At 47.0% G+C, this 18466-nt stretch overlaps 1 protein-coding gene across 2 annotated transcripts in view; it reads left to right on the top strand.

Moving 5' to 3' along the window:
- The window catches only part of LOC144826531 (dual oxidase 1-like), a 1074750-nt gene that overhangs the window by 465827 nt on the left and 590457 nt on the right, over positions 1-18466 (top strand). The gene's annotated exons all lie outside the window — the stretch shown is intronic.

The raw sequence follows: 18466 nt of genomic DNA, 5'->3' as shown, positions 1-18466 counted from the left end.
ATTTGTTTGTATATTTTAGAATTGTCGTAAGACTTGTTTTTCACTCTCCTCCATAACATTCTATGACTGTTACTGTGGATTGGAGCTGTTGCGGCCCAGGTAGGGTTGTATCTTACTCTTCAGCATCTTGTGAAGTTACCGTGTACCCCTTTTTAGGGCTCGCGCCCTGCGTTGCAGTGCACAGACCTGCTCGCGCAGGCGAGAGCCCTTTTGTCCAGGATTTGAAAACGGACCCTGGAATCGCACACGCTCGTGAGTGTGCTTTTCCTTTTGGGTTCCGCTATTGGGCTGTGTTTGCGTGTTGTTTTTTAAACAGAGCACGCAATAGGCCAAAGGCGGGCGCATTGCTCCGCCCATTGCCTATTGGTGTCTGTTACGCGCACCAAAGCCCATATGTTTTCAATTATCGTGCCCAGACACGGGCGCGATAATTGAAAACATATGGCTCGCAGTGGCACGCGCGCGCACCACTCGCTGTCATGTTGTTTTTAGAATAGCCATCGCCTTCGCGATCACTTTCAGTGCCCCTTGTTTTACTTGTTTACGAGGTTATTGACAAAGCAAACTTCTTTGTTGAAAACGTCATTACAAGTTCAATTATTTATTGTTTAAAATATTGTGTGATTAAAGTTTCTATTTTTCTGTCTCTTCTGTTTTCCCCGCTGAAACAATCTCTGTGTATTTCCTCGTCTCCCTGTTACACAAACACCAACAATGGTACAAATGAGCATTGGCTGCGTTCTTGCATCGGTCTAAAGTTCATGCAAACTAAGCCCAGAGTGCCAGCTTCCCCGCTAGAGCACCATGGGTGGTCTTGGGCAAAGCAGCAAGTATGATGGGACCCCCTCAATATTCGATCAGGCCAGGGAAAGAGAGGGGAAGAATTATCATAAAGGACAAAACAATTTTCCCTCAATGGCCACACAATTTTACATCACATTTCTATTATTAATTGATCACACAGTGTTGGTGACAAGAATACAGATAATCTGTTTTGTTTCATTCAATGATTTCGTTTTTATTTCATTTACATTTTTATCATTGTTTTCTGTAGAAACGTCTTGCTTTATTTCTTTACAACAACTAATAAATTAACCATTTTTTACAAAAAATACATTTATCTAAAAAGTTTTTTTTATACAGACATGTTTTTTTATAAATTTTAGCCAAAAAAACAATTATACACACTACAATAAAGTCAATATACCCCTGGTTAAGAAACAATCTCACACATCATTCTAACCCATGCACACCCTACTACAGACATCACCACACCATCTGAGGGGGAGAACCTGAATCATGGAAGGCAGAGGTATTCTGCCAACCCTTATAGGTCTCAGAACAAAGCCTAAGACCCCGCACTTGGTCGACGCGCATTTCGGCGGCGCAAGGCCACCTTCTTCAGGACCTCTGTCAGATCAACACTCCAAAGTTCCAGGGGACCTATAATTCATAATAACAAAATATCACCAACAATACATGTACAATACATGTAACATATGAACTCATCTAAAATAACCACATAGTTACATTCTTGGCGTCATCACAGAAAACTACACATGACCTCAATATTATACAAATAAACAACCAGAAGAAAGAGGAAACCAGAAAGTACAAAGATTTAGAGAATCCTCTGTACATTTATTTAAGTAAAAAAGGGGGGGGGGGGAAGTTTTATTGGTGAGGTAACTACACCTTGTGCCATCCCTATGTAATATGTGAAATAGCTAGTTAGTTGGTATAATACAAATTTAAATTCAATTCTTTCTTGGAAAGATGTGTTTACTTACATCGGCCCTAATGCATCTATAGGTTTAAGGCTTTTATGATTCTGCCTCGCTTATTTTTTAATAGAATCTTCAGTTCTGCGTCCTTAAAACCGTTTTTCTGAAAATAGAAGGGCCAAATGCTAAGATCTACTTCATGCCCTCCCTTTCTGCTTTCTTTGGTAAGACGCATGAGTTGCGAATCTCCTTACCTATCCATGGGCTGCTGTAACCTTTGACACAGTCTCTACACCAACTATTATCTTCATGATATCCACAACTGAAAAAAAGGTTTAAATAATTAAGAAACTACCCGTGATAGTTATTGCCTGTAACATAACTGAATCTCTAAACATTTACACCCACCTATTCGTGTGGATCACAGTAATTATGCGCCTGACGCTTACGGTTCGACACCTTCTTTTCACTTTGTCATATTTATGAACCTGATGGATTCCGTTCGTCCTTTACTACCCACGTAGTCGTAAAGTGGTATGTAGCTTCGTCCTGTCATAGCATAAAAGTTCCAATGTTATCATATCGTCAAGGATCAGTTATCCATTTTGCATGTGAACATTAAAATTCTCACCATGCCCCTTCGATTGATAATCAGAAATGCCTACTAATTGGATTTATACTGATTCCATATGTCTGGATCGTTATCAACAATACACTTGTGAGAACATCTTAAGCTAAGTTTAACAGACACCATAGAAACGGAGATCGTCTACATCCAAATATGGCATCTTTTCATATATATAACAAGACATGTATAATAAATCCCGCCTCTAGGGTCCTAAAACATTGTATATATCGTTATCATGGATAATTCTGACAGATTAGGTTACCACACCTAGGGGCCGATTAGGATGGCGGACGGACTTGCGTCCGTCCGCCACCCTTGAGGAGGAGGGAACGTCCGCAGGGGCTGCGGCGTTCTCTCCGTGCTGATTAGGATGTGACCACCAGGGTGGCGGTCACATCCTCTATATTTAACATTGCGGCGGGTGCAGCTTCAAGCTGCACCCGCCGCAATGTTAAAAAAGCATGTGTTACATTTACATGCACAAAGCGGCAGGCACCGCACGGTGCCTGCTGCTTTGTGCACGCAAATGCAGGGGGGTACCATAGGTACCCCCCATGTGCACCCCCCACCCCCCATTCACCCAGGGGGCCCGCAACGGGCCCCCAAAGTGAATGTCCGTATGCTTTTCCATGGCGGAAAAGCCGGCGTGGAAAAGCAGTTTTACACAACCATCATAATATGGCGGACGGTGTCTCATAGACACCGCCTGCCATGTTATAGCTTTTCCGCCGCGGTCGGAAGCCGACCGCAGCGGAAAAGCGGCGGACGGAATTCCAGACCCACCAGCCATCCTAATTTGGCGGTGGGTCTTTGGTGACTCCGCAGAGGATTTTCCGTCTCCTCCGGGCCGGAGGTGGCTTCCGCCGGCCCGGAGGAGGCGGAAAATCCTCCATCCTAATCGGCCCCTATGTGTCCCATCACCACATATCAATATGGTGGGTATATCACTCATAACTTACTTAGTATTGTAGGTTGAGTCTGGGTCGGATTTTACTCGTTATCCCGAACCCGATATTGGCGGCCATGCACGTAGATGCTATGCTTTGTCTAGGCCCCTCGTGCTAAAGGGTAAAGGGAAAAGAAAGCGGAATAGTGATGTATTAAACAGGGTCATTCCCCCATTCAGGATATGAAAGCGTGACCCAAGCTGGCATGGGTATTAACTCAGACAGCCAGTAGATCCTATTCTATATGTCCGTATATTAGCATTCTCTCATGACCGCCCATAACTTACCTAATATTCTCAATGGTGTCCGTCTCGGCGTGTCCCTCCGTACGTCAGCTAGGTGAGAGCGACAGAGCGCAATGATTCGTCGTTCCTTTAAATTCTCTGACATCGAAGGAAATCTCGCGATGTCACGACATCCAGGAATAACCCGGAAGTGGTTATAACCCAATGTTAAGAGGTTAGGGGCGACTAAAAATAAATGACGGACAATTGTGCCGCCATCAGTAGTAAGGCTAATGAGGCTAAATACGTGGAAGCACCAGGAGATGTCTAAACCCACCTCGTAATAAGGAGGTGTACCATGTAATATCGATACCAATGTACTCATAAATCACTAATTATATACTACATGTGAAATAAGGTGAAAGAAAAGAATCCTGTCCTCAAAGTAATAATGTCCGCGCTCTTCTTACATCAATGTATCAAAAAGGTGTAAAGTCAGCAATTTAAAACACAAATCTAAACAACCGTCCGGTATGTCTATCAGTCCAAAGATTATCTTCTAATTAAACGTGGTCGAAGCAAGGCATTGCTTAGACCCTGCGAGATAAATTATTTGGTGACATACCAATTTATCTCTTCATTGAGACCACGTTTGATAATCAATCAATCAATCAATCAGTGACACTTATAAAGCGCGCTACATACCCGTAGGGTCTCAAGGCGCTGGGGGGGGGGGGTGCCGCTACTGCTCGAACAGCCAGGTCTTCAGCTTCTTCCTGAAGGAGAGGTGGTCTTGGGTCAGGCGCAGGTCGGTCGGTCGGGAGTTCCAGGTCTTGGCGGCCAGGTAGGAGAAGGACCTTCCTCCCGTAGTCGCTCTTCGGATGCGGGGGACGGCGGCGAGGGCGTGGTTGGCTGATCGGAGGTGGCGTTTGGGAGCGTAGAAGTTGACTCGGCTGTTGAGGTAGCTCGGGCCTTGGTCGTGTAGGGCTTTGTGTGCGTGGGTGAGGAGGCGGAAGGTGATTCTTTTGTTGACGGGGAGCCAGTGAAGGTCTCTCAGATGTCCGGAGATGTGGCTGGTTCGTGGGATGTCGAGGATGAGTCTGGCTGAGGCGTTCTGGATCCGCTGGAGTCTCTTCTGGAGCTTGGCGGTGGTACCGGCGTAGAGGGCGTTGCCGTAGTCCAGTCGGCTGGTGACGAGGGCCTGGGTGACGGTCTTCCTGGTCTCGGTCGGGATCCACCAGAAGATCTTCCGTAGCATGCGTAGGATGTTGAAGCACGACGAGGAGACGGCGTTGACTTGCCTGGTCATGGAGAGGGAGGAGTCCAGGATGAAGCCCAGGTTGCGTGCATGGTCTGTCGGTTTGGGTGCGGTGCCCAGGGCGGGAGGCCACCAGGAGTCGTCCCAGGCGGAGGGTGAGGAGCCCAGGATGAGGACCTCCGTCTTGTCCGAGTTCAGTTTCAGGCGGCTGGTCGTCATCCACTCGGCTACCTCTTTCATCCCTTCGTGCAGGTTGGCTCTGGCGGCGGCGGGGTCGTTGGTCAGGGAGAGGATCAGCTGGGTGTCGTCGGCGTAGGAGATTATGCTGAGGTTGTGTTTGCGTACGATGGCCGCGAGGGGGCTCATGTAGACGTTGAAGAGGGTGGGGCTCAGAGATGATCCTTGGGGGACGCCGCAGATGACTTCGGAGGCCTCTGACTTGTACGGTGGTAGGCGGACTCTCTGCGTTCTTCCGTCGAGGAAGGAGATGATCCATTCCAGCGCCTTGTCCTGGATTCCGATGTTGCTGAGGCGCCGTACTAGGGTGCGGTGGCAGACCGTGTCGAATGCCGCGGAGAGGTCAAGGAGGATGAGGGCCGCTGTTTCTCCATTGTCCATCAGGGCTCGGATGTCATCGGTGGCGGCGATGAGGGCGGTCTCGGTGCTGTGATTGGCTCGGAAGCCGGACTGTGATGGGTCGAGGGATCCGTTCGTCTCGAGGAAGGCGGCCATCTGCTTGTTGACGGTCTTCTCGATGACTTTGGCTGGAAACGGGAGGAGCGAGATGGGGCGGTAATTCTTGAGGTCGGTGGGGTCCGCTGTTGGTTTCTTGAGTAGAGCGCTGAGTTCGGCGTGTTTCCAGCTCTCAGGGAAGATGGTGGTGTCGAAGGATGTGTTGATGATGTCCCGCAGGTGGGGTGCGATGACAGCGTCGGCTTTGTTGAAGACGTGGTGAGGGCAGGGGTCGGTCGGTGATCCGGAGTGGATGGAGTTCATCGTGCGGATGGTGTCTTCGGTGCTGATCGGGGTCCAGGCGTGGAGGGTGGTGGTGGGGGGTGGTTGCTCGGTCATGGTGTGCGTTGGTTGGTTGTTTAAGCTGTTGTGTATGTCCGCGATCGTGTTGTGGAAGTATGAAGCGAGGGAGTTGCAGAGGTCTTGCGATGGGGTGATGTCGTTGTTTCCTGCGCTGGGGTTGGAAAGCTCTTTCACGATGTTGAAGAGTTCCTTGCAGTTGTGTGCGTTGTTGTCCAACCGGTCCTTGAATGCTGTTTTCTTGGCGGCGCGGATCAGCTGGTGGTGTTTCCGGGTGGCAAGTTTGAGGGAGGTCCTGTTGTCCGGTGTTGGTTCCCTTCTCCAGACTTTCTCGAGGGCTCGGCAGTTCTTCTTGGAGCTCTTGAGTTCGTCGGTGAACCATGGGGCCTTCTTGCTGCCGGGTCTGCTAGGCGGGGTCCTCAGTGGGGCGAGTTCGTCCGCGCAGTTGCTGATCCACTTCGTGAGGTTGTCGGCGGCCTGGCTGGGGTTCGCTGAGCTGGCAGGAGGGTGTTGGCTCAGGGCGGTGGTGAGCTGGTCTGCTGTGATCTTGTTCCAGCTTCTGCGGGCGGCCTGTTGCTGGTGTTGGTGGGTCGTCGTTCTCTTGAAGGTGAAGTGGACGCAGCTGTGGTCCGTCCATTGAAGCTCTGTGGCGTGGCTGAAGTCGATGTCTGTGCTGGAGGAGAAGACTGCGTCGAGTGTGTGTCCGGCGAGGTGGGTGGGGGTGGACACCAGTTGCTTGAGTCCCAGGTTGGCGAGGTTGTCGAGCAGGGTGCTGGTGTTGCGGTCGTTGTTGTTCTCCAGATACAGTTAAGATGGTAAATCCAGAAGGTTTCACATTTTTTACGTGTAATTTCCACTGGTTGACCTAATTTAATTTGCACCTTTTCAAGAATGGACCATTTGAAGTCTTGTTCACTGTGGTTCATATTCACGCAATGCTGTACAAGTGGGGCTGTCAGTTTCTTAGTCCTGACAGCAGATTTATGTTCACTATAGCGTGTGCGAAATTCACGACCCGTTTCTCCTATATAGGCCAATCCGCAGGAACAAAACAATATATAGATAACATTACTACTACGACAGTTTGTTAAATGACGCAATTTGATTTCCTTTTCATTGTAGGAAATAGTGTCTGATATTATGGCTGAGTTACATGCGTGACATGAGCCACATCTGTGATTGCCTAGTATGATCGGTAGGCCTGTGATGGATAATTGGCCACTATGGGGGGGATTTTTTGCTTTGACGTGTATGAACTAACATATCTTTGAGATTCTTATTCCGTCTGTAAGCCAATAAGGGTGGTGGCAAAACAGAGGAATTTTCATCAAAGTTCAAAATTTTCCAATTCTTGTTTATGATGTTCCTGATTTTTAGGTTGAGGGTAGAGTGATTAATTACGCATGTTATGCGATTTTGTTTAACACGTTTAGAGCCTTGTAGCAGTGCCTCCCTATTATAATATTTAGCTCTTTTGTAGGAGTGTCGCACAAGTCTATGGGGCTAACCCCTCTTAAGGAGTCTCTCTTCCAATGCGTCCCCATGTTTATGAAAGGCAGTCATATCCGTGCAATTACGGCGAATCCTTAAGAATTCCCCAAAGGGGATGGATTCCCTTTGGCACGTAGGATGGTAGCTGCCAAATTGTAAGATCGTATTTATTGCCGTGTTCTTCTTATAAAGGCTCACCTTCAGTTGGCCATCTGTACCATCAATCGTAATGTCCAGGAAGTCCACCTGATCATGACTATAGTACATTGTGAACTTCAGGTTAGTGTCACTAGCGTTGAGCCAAAGAAGAAACGTTTCTAACATTTCCACTGATCCCTTCCAAATAAAGAAAATGTCGTCTATAAAACGCTTCCATATAGACACATTTTCAAAAAATGGGGCCACCTCATTGTAAATGTTCTGTAGTTCCCATTCACCCATGAAGGCATTCGCTACACTCGGGGCACAAGATGCCCCCATTGATGTGCCCTTGATTTGTTTTTATAAGGCACCCTTATACTCAAAGAAATTATTCAACAAGATTACCTCAAGGCACTGTAATATGAAGATATCTGGTCGATTATCAGGAAATCTTTGTAAGAGTGAGGACACAGCAAGTAACGCTCGACACTGAGGAATGTTTGTATACAAAGCCTCAATGTCGAGCGTCACCAGGATGTCAGATGAAGAATCAAAGGGGATCCCTTCTATTTTGTTAATGATATCGCCAGTATCACGAATGTAGGAGGCATATCTGTGTGTCAGGGGACATAGGAACCAATCCACATATTTGGATAGTGGCTCAGTACTCGATCCGATAGCTGATATAATCGGTCTCATGGAAGGCTCAGTTTCTGATTTATGGGTTTTTGGAAGGCCATAAAGAGCAGACGTAATTGGACATACCTTATTTAGAAAGATATATTCGTCATCACAGATAAATCCGTCTGTAAGGGCGGAAAGGGTCATCTCTTGTATCTGTATATTCAATCTTTCAAGCTCTCTGCGTTGCGCTGGCCTGTAATGGTCAGTTACTGCCAGCATTGCATACATTTTTTGATCATAAGTGTCTTCATCAAAGACACTTATGTATTGTTGGTGATATTTTGTTATTATGAATTATAGGTCCCCTGGAACTTTGGAGTGTTGATCTGACAGAGGTCCTGAAGAAGGTGGCCTTGCACCGCCGAAATGCGCGTCGACCAAGTGCGGGGTCTTAGGCTTAGTTCTGAGACCTATAAGGGTTGGCAGAATACCTCTGCCTTCCATGATTCAGGTTCTCCCCCTCAGATGGTGTGGTGATGTATGTAGTAGGGTGTGCATGGGTTAGAATGATGTGTGAGATTGTTTCTTAACCAGGGGTATATTGACTTTATTGTAGTGTGTATAATTGTTTTTTTGGCTAAAATTTATAAAAAAACATGTCTGTATAAAAAAACTTTTTAGATAAATGTATTTTTTGTAAAAAATGGTTAATTTTTTAGTTGTTGTAAAGAAATAAAGCAAGACATTTCTACAGAAAAAAATGATAAAAATGTAAATGAAATAAAAACGAAATCATTGAATGAAACAAAACAGATTATCTGTATTCTTGTCACCAACACTGTGTGATCAATTAATAATAGAAATGTGATGTAAAATTGTGTGGCCATTGAGCGAAACTTGTGTTGTCCTTTATGGTCTTGGGCAAAGAGAAGCACGTGCCGCGCCCCGCTCCTTTACCTTCCCAATAGGGAGTGATTTGGGACCAGGGTGAATGAACACTACTGGACAGACGAGGAAACGGCTTTCAGAGATGACGTGTTGTGACAAAGAACCTGCGCGAGGGAGGCGGCCCATCTGCTTGTGCATTAGGAGATGCAAAAATAGACTACTGATCGTTTAAAAACCCAGGTCAGCAGCATCAGTAAAATATGAATCTTCTCGCCACGGGAAAAGAGAACAATACGATACAGGGTGGAGGGGCAGGGTTAATCTCCGGCCAGAAGTGATCAGAGAAGGTCTGCTGTGCGTCCCCTCCACGTGCCAAGGGATGCAGTTTGGAAACACTGGTTTGTGGTGCCTGTTAAATGACTTTCACATCATCCGTGACACTGAGAAACTCCCTGTACCTCGCGCGGGTCACCCTCCGGCATCGAGCTGTGAGGGTCGGGTTTCAGGCAGCTCGGATACTGTTACCGTTAACAGAGGGGAAGCTGCAGTCAGCGCTTTGCCTCGGTGTGAATGTGCAAGCGCTACATCCGACTAGGGAAGTGAAGAGGTGAAGTAGCTACCCTCTCTGGGGTGCAGAGGGGCGCCTCGCTTTATTGGGAAGTGAAGTTCCCGCGCTTTACTTTTAATGTTATAAGTAAAGCGCGGGTGCTGTGATGATACCAAAAGTAAAGAAATAGAAAAAAACATCTATTTCTTTACTTTTGGTATCATCGCGGCACCTGCGCTTTACTTTTAACATTAAAAGTAAAGCGTTGGTGCCACAATGCTTGTCTGTGATACCTTGGACTTTCACAGAATCCCGCCTTTCTGCATCCCATTAACCAGTGTCAGCTCTAATTAATTTTTATCCAGGCATGGGGTCATTTCAAACCCATTTACGCCCGACAAATGCACATGCTCGGTGAGAAGTGGTCTGGAAGTACAATAATCACTCAGACTTTTTCATCCAGTCGGATACATGCCTATTGGTTAGTGAAGAAATTGTTTCTTACATTAAATTTGTGTTTGCCGTGTGAGATGCAATCTAAGATCAGCAGAATTGTTGACTGTGTGTAGAAAATAAATGCTGATAGGTGTATTCAGACATCCCACGCCTCATGCTGAGCGGATGGCGTTAGTCGCCTCTCAAGGTGTTTTTAAGAGAGGTGACGGGCGCACTGGTGTTTTCTGCGGCATCGCATTGCTGCTGGTCCTGCAACCGCCCCCAGCGTTTATATCTGGAGCTGGTCAGTGCACACCCCTGTGTGCCTCTATTTCAGGATGTGTACTGCCCCTTCCTGTCCACGCTGAAGCTCGGGGCACCGCCAGGGTGTGTCCATTCCAAGGGCACGGGGCTGCAGGTACTGCCTTGCCCTTGTGGGAGAGGCAAAAATCCTTCTATGGGCCCATCCCTATTGATCGGCTAGTCTCTCAGATGTAGTCACACTTTTCCAATTTCATTATTATTTAGGCCCAGTGAGCATGTGTTGCCCTGTGTGCCCTGATACAAATAGTGTGCCACATTTTCCGTTGCACACGCCGCACACAATTTACATCTCCCCTTCAATTTACATCTTTAGCTGTCCTTTTGGACAATGGCAGCTAGCGCCGGGACGCCCCTTGGCTGGGGCAGCCGTGCGCTATACAAACACCTATAACATACCATAACACAAGTCCATGTGCATTAGCCCTTTTGTGTATTTGTTATTTTAAGAAACTGCCCACTGCCTTCCAAACGTGGCCCGCGCTTCTTTGAGTGTCTCGCTGGCTCAGGACAGGATCCCTTGGACCTGCAGCTACAGATTTCACATTGACCATAGCGCCTCTTTCCCAACGGCAGGGGTCAGTGCGCTTTACAACACACACTGTTCTCCTTACACAGTATGGGGCACATGGAGTGAGATTCAGTGTTTGAGTGATAGTGAGACTCATGGTTTGAGTGATAGTGAGACTCAGTGTTTGAGTGATAGTGAGTTCCAATGTTTGAGTGATAGTGAGATTCAGTGTTTGAGCGATAGTGAGACTCAGTGTTTGAGTGATAGTGAGATCCAGTGTTTGAGTGATACTGATATCCAGTGTTTGATTGATAGTGAGATCCAGTGTTTGAGTGATAGTGAGATTCAGTGTTTGAGTGATAGTGAGATCCAGAGTTTGAGTGATAATGAGATCCAGTGTTCCCATATGATGTGCTCACCCATGTGTGCTTCCTCCCCTCTTCCCTCCGTAAAGTGCTCACCCGTGTGTGCTTCCGTCCCACTTCCCTCCGTAATGTGCTAACACTGTGTGCTTCCTCCCACTTTCCTCTGTGATGTGCTCACCCATGTGTGTTTCCTCCCCACTTCCCTCCGTCATGTGCTCACCCTGTGTGCTTCCTGCCCACTTCCCTCCGTGATGTGCTCACCCATGTTTGCTTCCTCCCCACTTCCCTCCATGATGTGCTCACCCATGTGTACTCCTACCCACTTCCCTCTGTGATGTGCTCACCCTGTGTGCTTCCTCCCACTTTCCACCGCCATGTGCTCACCCTGTGTGCTTCCTTCCCACTTCCCTCCGTGAAGTGCTCACCCATGTTTGCTTCCTCCCCACTTCCCTCCAGGATGTGCTCCCCCATGTGTAATCCTCCCCACTTCCCTCTGTGATGTGATCACCCTGTGGGCTTCCTCCCATTTACCACCGTCATGTGCTCACCCATATGTGCTTCCTCCCCACTTCCCTCCGTCATGTTCTCACCCATGTGTGCTTCCTCCCCACTTCCCTCCGTCATGTGCTCACCCTCTGGGCTTCCTCCCCACTTCCCTCCATCATGTGCTCACCCATGTGTGCTTCCTCCCCACTTCCCTCCGTCATGTGCTCACCCTCTGTGCTTCCTCAGCACTTCCCTCTGTGATGTGCTCACCCTTGTTTGCTTCCTCTCCACTGTCCCTCCTCGCCCTTCATCCTACACCTCCAAGTCCAACCCCCCTCTCTAGCATCTCCTCTCCTGAACCAGGGCACAGTTTTACACCTCACATCCTCTCCTCTCTTCCCATGAGCTTCATTTCCCACAAAAATGGATTTACTTAAAGTACATGAAAGGCATTGTCATTTACAATACCAATACCCCAAATTCTAGTGAATGCGAGACCTATTACATTGCAAATGCTTGTTAAAATAGTGTCTGAAGCTCTGCAGACCTTAGGGTTTCTTTAGACGTGTCTCTTGCTCTTAAGCATCACAATGTCCTCAACTGCCTCTGATCGATGCACAGGTAGTAATTCCAACAGCATGTATTGTTTAATTATAAACCAGTGCAGGGTCTAGAAGGGTAGGTGGCTATACCTCAACCATATTGGGCACGCAACATCAATACTGTTGGACTTATCCCTTTTTGCAGGGTCATCCCTGGACTTTTTTGCCTTCCTCCTAGTCTTTTTACTGACATGGTGTTGGTGGTTTTGGGACTATGGGCACTTTATCACTGCTATCCAGTGTAAAGTGCATGTGCTGTCCATGGTAAAACATGGTAAGATTGGTCTACACCTGTTTGCCGTATTTAATTTATCTATCAGTTCCTGGTAAAGTGGTATCTCAGATACCCAGTGTCAGTAACTTAAATGCTACTGGTGGACTTGCAGCGCTGCTTGCGCCACCCACCAAAGTAGCCTTTCAAACCTGTCTCAGGCCTCTGCAATTGCAGGGCCTGCGTGCGCTGTACACTGCCGCTGTGGCGTGGCACATAAAGTGAGTGTTACGTCTGTGACTCCCCTTTTACTACATATCAGCCACCCCTAAGGTGGGCCCTAGCTAGCCCTATAGGCAGGGTGCAATGTGGGTGAAAGGTAGGACATGCGCCTTAACTGTGTGGCATGTCCTGGTAGTGACAAACAGCCATTTTGGTTTCTCACTACTGTGAGGCTGCCCTCTCATAGGAATGCATTGGGGATTCCCTGATAATTGATTCAGTGGTAATTCTTGATATGATGAGGAGGAGCATGATCAAATTAGGTATGTTTGGAATAATGGTGATAAATGCTGCGTGGTGGTGTGCGCAGAATTATTGTCACTATTTTAGAAATTCCACTTTTAGAAGTGGGCATTTCAGTGTGCTATGTGTCTTTGTGTCTGCTTGTTGTGTTTTGCATGTCTGGCTCTGGAGTGACAGAGACTGGGGATGTTCAGTGGCTCCAGATGGGCTGGGTGAGTCAGCGCTAGGCTGAATAGGCAGATCTGCATTTGGAGTAGTGGGAGGAGTAGTCCCTGACCCTGAATCAGTCTGTGCGTGCCTTGTACAATGCTGGCTTCACCCCCCTGTAGTGTGTCTGGGGCCAGGACCTACACTGTCAATGGGGACTGTTGTGCACTGTAAACAAATGTTTGAGGGCCCCCCAGAACTGGTTTGGACCAGGCACAGAGCCCTGTGCCAGGGGGATAACAGACACCTAGTTGTTATAAGTATTAGAGCTGTGGCCCCATGGAATTGGTACCTGCTTGGAGCTGTGTTACTGAAGGGCTGCTGGGCGCCTGTAGGTACTGCCACAAAGGACTGCCCCTCTACCGGAGTCTACCTACCTGGGCCCAGCTCTACCCGATGTGCTGCCCCTGTCCGGAGCACTAGGTTAACCTTCCTGCTATTTTGGAGGAAAGTGTCTGGAGCACTCAAGGGTGCTCCCTTGCCAATGCTGTGACCTCTGGGTGAAGCGCTTTCATTTTATTGCCCAGCCTGGCCCTTTACCAATTGCAGGAGAGGAGCGCTGCCTGCCCCTGGTGGTGTCTCGCCGTGAGAGACCCAGAGCGTGGAGAGCCTCCCCGGCTGAGACAACATGCGCAGGGTGAGCGCTCTGCTGGTCCTTGTATCTGGGACGCCCCCGTAGTGAATACTTCTCCTGGATTTCACGAGGGAGTGTGGGGAGCCATTATTTCTTTTTCATTTGCGCTCACGAGCACTGTGCCCTGCGAGAAGCAGGCTGCCAACCGAAAGTCAGGCAGGGAGAGCCTGACCATGGGCAGGGCCGGCCAGAGGAAGCCAGGCGAAGAATGCCTGGTTTGGGCGAGGCGTCCCGTGCCAATGAGGGAGAGCCCCGTGTGGTTCGCAACAACGTGCCCGACCTCAGCACATCCGCCAGTGAAGAGGAAGAAGACGCAAGCTCGCAGTGGCGTGGCCGTAGCCATCGAGAAGCCACATGTCAGCTTTCTGGGGCCTGACTTGCCAGAGTGAGGGTGAGTCCGGTCAATGGGGGAATTGCCTACATGGGGGAGAGACCGAGTGGGGTCTTCCCGCCCTCGAGAGCATTGTGCTTCCTGTTGGTAGCAGTGCTGGCCTCCCTGTGCATTATGGGCCTTATTTATTCTGCATTGACAGCTGGGGGCCAGTTTGGAGGCCTCGTGGTGAGAGTGGCTGACAGGGCACACTGTTGGTGCTTATTTGTGTGCACAGCTGCGCCACCAGATTGCAGGCAGCTGCAACGAAGGGGGCATTTATTTTTACATAAAAGAAGCACAGGTTAGCTGCACACTCTCCCCCATTAAAAGTATGGGCCGGTTGAAGCCGCATGCTCTTAGAGCCCTGACTAATGTGTTCATGCTAGGTGCCATTGACAGTAATTACTGGTTGCTTTTCTAACTCTGCATTCTTATGGTTATGCCAGTGGCCTGATTGGCTCTGTAATGTATATAATCTCCTGTAAAGTTATATCTAGAGTCAGGTGACACAGTGTTCTTATGAGATTACGTTCTAGTGTGTTTATGAGTAATACAAAGGCTATTTTGTTATATAACCTTGTGTGGAGTTTCTATTGTGGTGTGCCTAGTATGTTGCTGCTGCTGTGTGTGTGTTGTGCAAACGCTTTACACATTGCCTCCAGAATAGACCTGACTGCTCGTGCCAAGCTACCAAGGGGGTGAGCAGGGGTTATCTTCGGCATGTACCTCCCTTGCTCTGACTAGAGTGGTGGTTTCTGCCTGGGTTTGGCGCATGCCTTGGCAAACAGAAATCCCATTTCTATCAAATCCCACCACATGTTAGAGCTCCTTTGAGCTAATTGACCATCATTTAATGGGAGTCCGCAGTAGGGTTACAGCAGTCAGGATTGCTAGTGCCTAGTATATCATTACTTGATAAATTCACAAACAGTCACAAATTGATTCATTTACGTTTTCTCCCAGTAGTATAATTAGCCTGGCGAGCCTGGTGTGCTAGATGAGATCTGTGAAATATGGCTTTGCAGGAAGACTAGAATAATAATATATTGGAATGGAACTCTTGGTTTCCTCACAGTGTGCGTTGAGTGTCCTTGAGATGCATAAAAGGCAGAAAAGAGGGAGAGTTTGCTTGCCAAAAGCCTATTGTACAGCTGTCTGAAAGCGGGGTCTCTAGTTGGCAGTGGTTTGCATCCTGCCTAAGTAGGGACCCTTATTCTAGTCAGGGTAAGGGAGTAACACACCCAAGATAACCCCTGCTCAACCGCTTGGTAGCTTGGCACGAGCAGTCAGGCTTATCTCAGAGGCAATGTGTAAAGTATTTGTACATAAAACAAATAGTAACACGGTGAAAACACTACAAATTGACACTACACCAGTTTAGAAAACTAACCAATATTTATCTGAACTCAACAAGACCAAAACGATAAAAATCCAAATGACATACTCAGAGATATCACTTTTTAAAGGTTTAGCAGGTTTAGTCCATCGAACTTTATAGATGTGTTCATTTTAGCTCAGAGTATCTTTTATGCGGCAAGATCCGAGACAGACAAGAGCTGCAGAGGAGGGAAGCATCAGAAAACACAAGCGACGCGTCGATTCTTGATTCAAAGGAGAATGGAGATGTCAGTTCTGCTGCACGGCAGGAGCAGCATTGTGCCAATTCCTTACTGCGAAGGAAAGCAATGAGTCGAATTCCTGACACTCATCCTCTGATCCTCACTGCGGGCTGGAGCCTTGGCGCACAGGTGCAATGTGTTGAAAGTCCAGGCGCACTGGATCAATGCGGCGACAATGAGGAAACAGGCGCTGCCTCGATTCTCAAGATGCAGGCAGGTGATGCGTTGATTCCTTCAGCCACACAGGAGGTCCTGCATCAGAGTCAGAGCGGGGGTCTCAGATGTCGGAGACATGGTGTTGAGAACTAGGACTGGGGCAATCTCTCAGCCGCACAACAAGCGTTGCTCGATTCTTTGACCGCAATGCGTTGGCTTTTCAACTGCACGGCATTGCTGTGGTAGGAAAAACAGGTGCTGAAGGGCAATGCACTTTTTTTAGTACTTGAAGCAGAAAAAACACCTTCAAGGGCCCAGAACTTGGATTGGTGCCACTTGGCAGGTTAGAACTCCCAGCCTAGGAGTTCAGGGAAGCTGCTGATAAAGTCTTTAATGACACTGAGACTTGCAACAGGAGGCAAGCACACACAAGCCATGGAGAACTTGGACAAGTGGGATTAGAAGGTAAAGTCCAGTCCTTCCACTTCCCTAGTCAGAAGAAGCTAGCATCAGGCCAGGACAACACAGCAACAAGCAGAGTGGAAGTTCCCCTTCTACAGCTTCTCCCGCTTTTCTTCTTGGCAGAATCTCCTCTTGACCCCGATGTGTTCTAAAATGTTGGGTTACAGGTTCAATACTTATTCCTCTTTCCACCTTTAAAGTAGGCATACTTCAAAGGATAGTCCTTGTAGAGACGAGATGCTGCCTTGCCCTGACCTGACTCCAGACACACTACAGGGGTGTGGAGACAGCTTTGTGTGGGGACAGGCACTGCCCTATTCAGGTAACAGTGACAACTCCTCACATGACTCTAGCTCAGGAAGCCCCATCCGCCAGATGATGGGCAATCAGGATATGCAGGGCACACCTTTACTCCCTTTTTGTGACAGTCTAGGGTGAGTGCACAAACAGCCCAACTGTTAGTCTAAACCAGACATGGATTCTAGAGGCAGGCAGAGGCACCATATGGTAAAGCAAGAATATGCCCACTTTCTAAAAGTTGAATGAGGAAGGGTGCTGCACTCTGATTTCTATTCTGTTTAAAGCGTTTAAAGCGATAGGTGTGCTGTACCAGATTAGTGCCTGCCCACTGGTAAACTAACAATGTATATGGCCCAGTGCTGTGAATCACTGGGACTCTAGTACGCACTACACAATTTAGTATTCCTTTATATCATTTTGTTTATTTCAACATGTCATAATACCATAAATTTATTGCATTTTCACAATGTTCATCATCAATATCATTTGTAAATCAATGAAATGTTTATAACAATAGCATAAAATTATGCCTAACGCAATAGTTTTCAAAACACAGGTTTACAGAAAAAACAAACAAAAATAAAAGAAACAACCCAATGCATTTCGGGGCGCAATAGCCCCTTCGTCGGGGGTCTGAAAAAAGGGGGAAGATACAAACAAGGAGAGTATTAATCATACGTGCTAAGCAATGTTGCACCTTTTAAACCATCAAGATATGTTTATCAACGCTTACCTAAATAATAAGAAGTAACGTATATCCTGTGTATACTCTGTGTAAATCTTTTGGGCAGTTGTCTGTGAAAACCAAAGGTGTATAAACTCGTCAAGTTTCATATACAGTGGCGACCTATTCACTATTAAAATAGCTGAGCAAATGAACAAAAATAGCGCTTTACCTGTAGAGACGAATTTAATAGCGTTTCTACATTATAGGAAACAAAGTTTCCAAAGAATTATTCCTTGACGCTTTTGTAGCGCGTTGAGAAATTATAACAGCCCCAATTTCTCTGTTTTCATCAGTTTTGCGAGTGAAAACAGCAGCGAGATCGAAGCTTGAAATGTAGACTCGCAGGTAATGAGCCTCGATTATTTCTTGACCATTTTATCGCTCAAACACAAATATATATTTGTGTACTGACGCAAGTCGTTTATTTGATTCAGGTTTTCGCTACGCAGTCACGAGACTCATATAATACGCAGGTGAGCTCCAGAGTTCTTTTCATTTAAATAAAACGCATATGCATCTCCCATTCCGGTTACATATATGTGTCAAACCCATTTTTGTTTCCTATAATGTAGAAACGCTATTAAATTCGTCTCTACAGGTAAAGCGCTATTTTTGTTCATTTGCTCAGCTATTTTAATAGTGAATAGGTCGCCACTGTATATGAAACTTGACGAGTTTATACACCTTTGGTTTTCACAGACAACTGCCCAAAACATTTACACAGAGTATACACAGGATATACGTTACTTCTTATTATTTAGGTAAGCGTTGATAAACATATCTTGATGGTTTAAAAGGTGCAACATTGCTTAGCACGTATGATTAATACTCTCCTTGTTTGTATCTTCCCCCTTTTTTCAGACCCCCGACGAAGGGGCTATTGCGCCCCGAAATGCATTGGGTTGTTTCTTTTATTTTTGTTTGTTTTTTCTGTAAACCTGTGTTTTGAAAACTGTTGCGTTAGGCATAATTTTATGCTATTGTTATAAACATTTCATTGATTTACAAATGATATTGATGATGAACAT

Source organism: Lissotriton helveticus, chromosome 3_2, assembly GCF_964261635.1.
Source record: "Lissotriton helveticus chromosome 3_2, aLisHel1.1, whole genome shotgun sequence".
Lineage (NCBI taxonomy): Eukaryota > Metazoa > Chordata > Amphibia > Caudata > Salamandridae > Lissotriton > Lissotriton helveticus.
Note: the sequence above shows the minus strand (reverse complement) of the source record. Positions and strands in the feature narration are given on the sequence as shown.